This window comes from Stegodyphus dumicola, chromosome X2 (genome assembly GCF_044657685.1).
Source record: "Stegodyphus dumicola isolate Sdum_Otavi_A_Nest chromosome X2, ASM4465768v1".
Taxonomy (NCBI): Eukaryota; Metazoa; Arthropoda; class Arachnida; order Araneae; family Eresidae; genus Stegodyphus; species Stegodyphus dumicola.
The window spans coordinates 201,652,197-201,660,992 of NC_140781.1; the positions used below are offsets into that span (position 1 = coordinate 201,652,197).

Consider the following 8,796-nt stretch of genomic DNA (forward strand, 5'->3'; position numbering starts at 1 on the left):
CAAATCCTTCTCCTATGGTTACTATGGAAAAATGAGAAATGTTGAAAATATTTATACAACTTATTTTGTTTTTAAATCTGAATTTGTGAATATATTAAAAATGAGCAAGGAAATTAAAATGAATTATTAATACAAAATATTAAAACTGAAAATTTTGTTTTTATTTTTAAGATATTAAAAATCTTTCAATCATTTTTAAACATCCAATAGCCCCCAAATTGAATTATTCATAATTATTTTACAAAATCAGTTTCTAATTTCAATTAATTTGTATTAAAAATTCAGTAATAAAATTAGCGATTTAATAATCTTTACATAAATGAATCATCTTTCTTTAAAACATGTAAGGAATTTATAGTGTTTTGATGACACTTGGGAAATTGTTAAAAGGAATAAATTGTATTTTTAAAACTAAATCAATTCCTAGCCTCAGAATAAATAAATATGTTTTCGTAACATGAGAATGCTGCAGGCTTTTTTATATATTTAATATTTAGTTGTAAAAATTTGACATTATGTTAACAATTCTTTATATCATTCAAAAAGTAACTAAAGAAGCTCTTCTAAAATTCTGTCTTTCTGATCATAGAATTAAAAAAAAAAAAAAAAAAAAAAAAAAAAAAAAAAAAAAAAAACTGAAAGCCCTCAGGTTTTAGCAGTCACTCAAAAAGGCTCAAAGTTTATGAGTGCATAGATTATCAATACATTAAAATGAGCAATTATCATATATCAGAGCAGTCAATTTTTGCTTTCGTTTCGAGTCATTAGGATTTTTTTAGAGGCAGAAAAGAATAAAAATAGCAAACGCATTCGCCGGGAATCGAACCACGGACCTCTGAAATACCGGCCCAGCGTGCAGAACCACTACACCATGAAGGACGCTAGGAAAGTGGGAGAAATACCTTATATACTCCCCTTTAGCAAAAGATTTTATAAGATACTGACACCAGAAAGTTAAATATCTTCTATATATTTGAAAAAGTGATGATGAACTATATCATGTAATTATATAAAAATATTAAATGTTTTCAATTAGATATATCATGAATTAAATGCATTTTAAATCAATCAGATTAAAAAGTAAAAAAATACCTTGTTAAGAACTGTGTGTATTGCTTTTAAATAGCTTGGCTTGTTAATCTATAAGAGATTAAGATTTCAAATGTAAATATGTTAAATTTTGCCAAATGGCAAGACTTGAATGAAAAGCGAAACAAGTTCACGATTGACAATATGAAGTCACATTTCGAAACTAATCGCCCTTTTGTATTAAAAAAAAAAAGTTCTGAAAATAATTTGCAATGGTTCATTGGTATCATTTTATGTAAAATTCAGTAAAATGAAATTTACTAGTTGAAATCAGCACCAAATTAAACTTTGTAAATTCTAGCACATGTTAAAGGTTATCTCATCCATAATTTTATTACTAACCATTCATTTCTGAGCAAAATAAAACAGTAATTGCCATTTATATGACAATCAATATCAAAAATTTAAATCTGCATTTTACGCAACATAGAAAAACTCCAAAAGATCTACTGTTTACCATGCAATTAAGGCACTTTATTCTGCAATCAACTCTACCAGTTATTAATACTTCTAAGTATATTCAGTTTACTCTTTCTGCTCAATATATGCTATGTAAAATTTTCCATACATTTAATAATTCATTTTACTTTGAGGTGAGCTTTTATTTAACTCTCAATGTCAACGAGAATATTTAGTTCATTTTTTATTCGGCCTCAAAAGAGTAACTAAAATACGTGGATTTATGAATCAAAATACATGAGAAATCACAGTGAGAAAAGTACTGCTACCTTAAACTGTGATTATATATAACAAATGCAGTGAATTATAGTTAAAAAATAGTGAAAATATTTATATTTCTGAACTATTTTATATATAACATTTTCAGTTTCGCATATGTGGCAATTTAAGAACTTTTTTACGTATAGCAATTTTTTGAAATGTCTACAAATTTTTGTATTTTCAAGGAAAGCTTATTCTTTCACCTTTAGTATATAAGTAATGGTAATTTAGCAGATAAAATTACTTAATGGGGAATACAGAAAAATATCTTACTTAGAAAAATAATGCTAAATCCTGCAATATCTATTAATATGACAAATTTTTGTAAACCTATTTATTTGGATGAAAAATAAACACATTCAGAAATTTATGGCACTATATTATGATTAACAGACGAAAAACACTTTTCAAAATTCAAAACAGTTTTTATTAATTCAAGTTATCACATTTTATTTGAATTCCTGCAAAACAATCTTATATCCGTGTATTCTTATGTATATAAGAAATCTTGATAAACTGGATCTCTGCCATTGCCTTTCACAGCACCTAAAATAAAAAAAACACTCACAATTACTATATGTGAATATAATCCATAATTAAATTTAAACAAATGACTATTAGAATGCAAATTAAAGGAAGCATTTAAAATATTTTAACATTTAGTACCTATAAACAGAGTAGCAATTATTTGATTATTCAATTATAGTAAAATAAACATGGGGGATGCCTTTCAAAATTTTTATGTCAGAAAATAAACTCAAACCACCAGCTGAACATATGAGCAGTTTTATCAATCAGCCACTGGTAGGTAACCTGGATACCGAATCAATATATAAAGTTGCCAAGATAAAGAGAGAAACAAAATTATGATAATCACATCTTACCTAATCATAAAACAATTTTAAATTTAATGTGTAGGCAAGTCCAAAAAGAGTGAGAATGAATTTATTTTGCAACACAAAGTAAAGTTGTCTTGCAGAAGCAAAAAAAAACTTGTCTCATGAGATTGGCAAGTAAAAAATAATTAACTGCATCTGGTAGCATTTATCTGACAAAACATAAGTAATTGTTAGCTAAAATCTGATCATGATAAGCAATATGCAATTTTAAACTTTTGAATTTAACTGCAGAAATCTATCAAAGAAGTATATTTTATGTTGTAACAGTAGTAAATGAAGATGTGGCTAATCTTTACTGTATGGTACACTATACATATATACTTTTATAATTTTTTAGAAAGGGCTCAAAAAGACCATTCTAAAAACAGATTTCGAAGAACATGTTGGAAAAAAAAGTCATAAACCATAAATTAATATTTCATTCAGAATTTTAACGTAAGAACCGTTTCTATTCTTAAGTTCTTTACTTAGGTACTCTTATCCACGAGAGAGGAACGCTTAGTCCAATGTACAAGAAATTATTCTGAAATATTACGTCACTTTAATGAAATTATAGCAATATTTCACTCACGGAAAGAACATATTGTCTAGCTGCCGAGTTCGAGCCCAGCTTTAACACAGCAAGCCAAAAGACATCAAATGCCATTGAATGATACAGCATTTTGAAATGATGCAAAACATTTAAATGCAATTTCCTGGAAGCACTATTGTAATTACCTACATACTAAAATTTTGAGCAAAAATTAAAGAAAACTAAGATACTCTTTTTCTTTAGAAGGGATCAAAGTCATATACTAATGTACGGATGCTCAACGTATTGTACTATAAAACCTAAACATAGGAATGAAATTTTGTCAGCTATGTGAGATGTCCAATAAAGAGAAATTCCGTAAATTGTAGAATACAACCTACATCTGAAAACAGATGAACGGTAAAACAAAATTCAAATACTTTACTTTTAGCACTGAAGCAGGTATTCTACATTAAACTGTCTTAATTCATATACAGGATTAGTAATATAATAGCTCAAAATATTGTAAGAACAAAACACGCATTACATAAACATTAAAAAAAAGTCTATATACATTTATTAGTGTTACGAGGGTTTATTCTGAAATATTGTAAAGTCACTTTCAATCAAATGATAGAAATTTTCACTCAGGGAAGGGACATTCTATCTGGCTGCCTAGGTTCCATCCCAACTTTTGTTACAAAAGTTTCATAGAAGAATTTTAAAAATCCAGAAACGAAACTTATGACGAAATTATTGAACATACCTTGTTCTATGATTTAGCCATTCTTACAGACATAATAATTAAATCTTAAACTTGAGGGGGAGGAGAGAACTAAACTAAAGTCTTTGAATTAAAGGTATTATAAATTCATTTTAAATCATATTAATTTTGTGAAAATATTACACAAATATAAGGAATATACATTTTTACCATAATGTAATGTACGTTTTGCCACTTTGAAAATCTCGAGAACTAAAGCGTGAAATACAAGAAAACTGAAACAAACATTTCGAAAATCTCATCGAGCTTAAGTTAGTTTCTAAATTAGATGTTTTGAGTGTATTTAAAATTAGGCCAACTACTTCATTCACTTCAAACCCATTACATAATACTAGTATTTAAGAAAAATGGTAAAAGATTGCAAATATGTTAAATAACAATGCTACTGATCTAGAAATGGAAGTAACTGATTTTCATCCTAATTAAGATCAAGAATATCACAAAATGCCATTTGAATAGTCCTAGATCAGAAAAATCATGACCTGTTAAACTTTTAGAATGATAAATTTCTGCTTTCGATTTACTAAAAAATGTGAAAGAGGATTTTCAACAACGAACTTGTTAAAAATCAATGTTCAGATACAGGATAACAAACAAACATCCAAACGACTGCATGGATTTAGCCATAACATCGCATGTATCAGAGGGAAAGAAAAACTCGCAGAAGAAATGCAGTGTACAAATTATAACATTCAAGCATTTCTAGTGGAAATAAAGTTAATATAAAACAAGAATTACCAGCCACAGATGTCTTTTTGCTCTGCACAATTTCTCCATTCTTTTCATCTTCGTTCTTTTTCTTTCATGATATCATGTTCTGCAATCCAAGAGTGCACAAAAATGATGACAAATTACACTAGAAGAGGCCAAGGGGGGGGGGAAGGAATCATTAGATTTTAACTACTTTAAAATTGAAGAATAATTATACACACACAGAAATATCTAATATTCTTTCTTAATATATATAACTTCAAAAGTAGCCTTCTTTGTTTTAAATTCCAGCAGTGTGCTACATTGTTACTAAAATCACGACTAAGGTCGATAGAAAAGCAAATTATTTTCCTAATACGACAGAAGCACAGTAAGCGAAGGGGGATTTTAATGTATGGGTACAACATGAACAATGAAAGAAAAAAAATTAGACAGTTATTACAGATACACAGAATAAAAGGGATAATGATCTTCGAGAAGAGTAAATAATTTCAGCGCTGGTGGCACCAAAAGACAATAAGCAGGTAATTTTAAATGACAAATAAACAAAATAAACTTTACTGTTAGCATTGAAGCAGGTGTTATATATTAAACAATCTTAATTCACACACAGAATTAGTGACATAACAGATCAAAAAAGAGTAATAATCAAACTCGCAATATATTAACATTAAAATAGCTATACATATATATATTTTTATAGATTTTTTTTTTAGAAAAGGCTCAAAAACACCAATTTAAAAACAGATTTCGAAGAACATCTTGGAAACAAAAGTCATAATCCATAAAAGAAATATTTCATTCAGAATTTTAATGTAAGAACCGTTTCTATTTTTAAGTTCTTTACTTAGGTAAACTTATCCATGAGAGAGGAACGCTTAGTCCAATGTACAAGAAATTATCCTGAAATATTACGTCACTTTAATGAAATTATAGCAATATTTCACTCAGGGAAAGAACATATTGACTGGCTGCCCGGGTTCGAGCCCAGCTTTAATACAGGAAGCCAAAACACATCAAATGCCATACAGCATTTTGAAATGATGCAAAAAATTTAAATGCAATTTCCTGGAAGCACTATTGTAATTACCAACATACTAAAATTTTGAGCAAAAATTAAAGAAAACTAAGATACACTTTTTCTTTAGAAGGAATCAAAGTCATATACTAATGTAAGGATGCTCAACGTATTGTACTATAAAACCTAAACATAGGAATGAAATTTTGTCAGCTATGTGAGATGTCCAATAAAGAGAAATTCCGTAAATTGTAGAATACAACCTACGTCTGAAAACAGATGAACGGTAAAACATAATTCAAATACTTTACTTTTAGCACTGAAGCAGGTATTCTACATTAAACTGTCTTAATTCATATACAGGATTAGTAATATAATAGCTCAAAATATTGTAAGAACAAAACACGCATTACATAAACATTAAAAAAAAGTCTATATACATTTATTAGTGTTAAGAGGGTTTATTCTGAAATATTGTAAAGTCACTTTCAATCAAATGATAGAAATTTTCACTCAGAGAAGGGACATTCTGTCTGGCTGCCTAGGTTCCATCCCAACTTTTGTTACAAAAGTTTCATAGAAGAAATTTAAAAATCCAGAAACGAAACTTATGAAGAAATTATTGAACATACCTTGTTCTATGATTTAGCCATTCTTACAGACATAATAACTAAATCTTAAACTTGAGGGGGTGGAGAGAACTAAAGTCTTTGAATTATAGGTATTATAAATTCATTTTAAATCAAATTAATTTTGTGAAAATAATACACAAATATAAGGAATATACATTTTTACCATAATGTAATGTACGTTTTGGCCACTTTGAAAATCTCGAGAACTAAAGCGTGAAATATAAGAAAACTGAAACAAACATTTCGAAAATCTCATCGAGCTTAAGTTAGTTTCTAAATTAGATGTTTTGAGTGTATTTAAAATTAGGCCAACTAATTCATTCACTTCAAACCCATTACATAATACTAGTATTTAAGAAAAATGGTAAAAGATTGCAAATATGTTAAATAACAATGCTACTGATCTAGAAATGGAAGTAACTGATTTTCATCCTAATTAAGATCAAGAATATCACAAAATGCCATTTGAATAGTCCTAGATCAGAAAAATCATGAACTGTTAAACTTTTAGAATGATAAATTTCTGCTTTCGATTTACTAAAAAATGTGAAAGAGGATTTTCAACAAGGAACTTGTTAAAAATCAATGTTCAGATACAGGATAACAAACAAACATCCAAACGACTGCATGGATTTAGCCATAACATGGCATGTATCAGAGGGAAAGAAAAACTCGCAGAAGAAATGCAGTGTACAAATTATAACATTCAAGCATTTCTAGTGAAAATAAAGTTAATATAAAACAAGAATTACCAGCAACAGATGTCTTTTTGCTCTGCACTATTTCTCCATTCTTTTTCTTTCATGATATCTGTTCTGCAATCCAAGAGTGCACAAAAATGATGACAAATTACACTAGAAGAGGCCAAGGGGGGGGGGAAAGGAATCATTAGATTTTAACTACTTTAAAATTAAAGAATAATTATACACACACAGAAATATCTAATATTCTTTCTTAATATATATAACTTCAAAAGTAGCCTTCTTTGTTTTAAATTCCAGCAATGTGCTACATTGTTACTAAAATCACGACTAAAGTCGATAGAAAAGCAAATTATTTTCCTAATACGACAGAAGCACAGTAAGCGAAGGGGGATTTTAATGTATGGGTACAACATGAACAATGAAAGAACAAAAATTAGACAGTTATTACGGATACACAGAATAAAAGGGATAATGATCTTCGAGAAGAGTAAATAATTTGAGCGCTGGTAAAAAGTTGGCACCAAAAGACAAGAAGCAGGTAATTTTAAATGACAAATAAATAAAATAAAATTTACTGTTAGCTTTGAAGCAGGTGTTATATATTAAACTATCATAATTCACACACAGAATTAGTGACATAACAGATCAAAAAACAGTAAGAATCAAACTCGCAATATATTAACATTAAAATAGCTATACATATATATATTTTTATAGATTTTTTTTTTAGAAAGGGCTCAAAAACACCATTCTAAAAACAGATTTCGAAGAACATCTTGGAAAAAAAGTCATAAACCATAAAAGAAATATTTCATTCAGAATTTTAACGTAAGAACCGTTTCTATTTTTAAGTTCTTTACTTAGGTAAACTTATCCATGAGAGAGGAATGCTGAGTCCAATGTACAAGAAATTATCCTGAAATATTACATCACTTTATTGAAATTATAGCAATATTTCACTGAGGGAAAGAACATATTGACTGGCTGCCCGGGTTCGAGCCCAGCTTAAATACAGCAAGCCAAAACACATCAAATGCCATTGAATGATACAGCATTTTGAAATGATGCAAAAAATTTAAATGCAATTTCCTGGAAGCACTATTGTAATTACCTACATACTAAAATTTTGAGCAAAAATTAAAGAAAACTAAGATACACTTTTTCTTTAGAAGGAATCAAAGTCATATACTAATGTACGGATGCTCAACGTATTGTACTATAAAACCTAAACACAGGAATGAAATTTTGTCAGCTATGTGAGATGTCCAATAAAGAGAAATTCCGTAAATTGTAGCATACAACCTACGTCTGAAAACAGATGAACGGTAAAACATAATTCAAATACTTTACTTTTAGCACTGAAGCAGGTATTCTACATAAAACTGTCTTAATTCATATACAGGATTAGTAATATAATAGCTCAAAATATTGTAAGAACAAAACACGCATTACATAAACATTAAAAAAAAGTCTATATACATTTATTAGTGTTAAGAGGGTTTATTCTGAAATATTGTAAAGTCACTTTCAATCAAATGATAGAAATTTTCACTCAGAGAAGGGACATTCTGTCTGGCTGCCTAGGTTCCATCCCAACTTTTGTTACAAAAGTTTCATAGAAGAAATTTAAAAATCCAGAAACGAAACTTATGAAGAAATTATTGAACATACCTTGTTCTATGATTTAGCCATTCTTACAGACATAATAACTAAATCTTAAACTTGAGG

The 8,796-nt window shown here is 28.5% G+C and overlaps 1 long non-coding RNA gene across 1 annotated transcript; it reads right to left on the bottom strand.

Annotated features, from left to right (window-relative positions):
- Positions 1–2,171: 2,171 nt before the first annotated feature.
- Positions 2,172–7,179, bottom strand: LOC146993017 (uncharacterized). Its single transcript, XR_015038891.1, has 3 exons — positions 7,117–7,179; positions 4,742–4,859; positions 2,172–2,355 (listed from the first exon to the last, which is right to left on the bottom strand). It is a non-coding gene; the product is annotated as an uncharacterized LOC146993017 (long non-coding RNA).
- Positions 7,180–8,796: the final 1,617 nt, after the last annotated feature.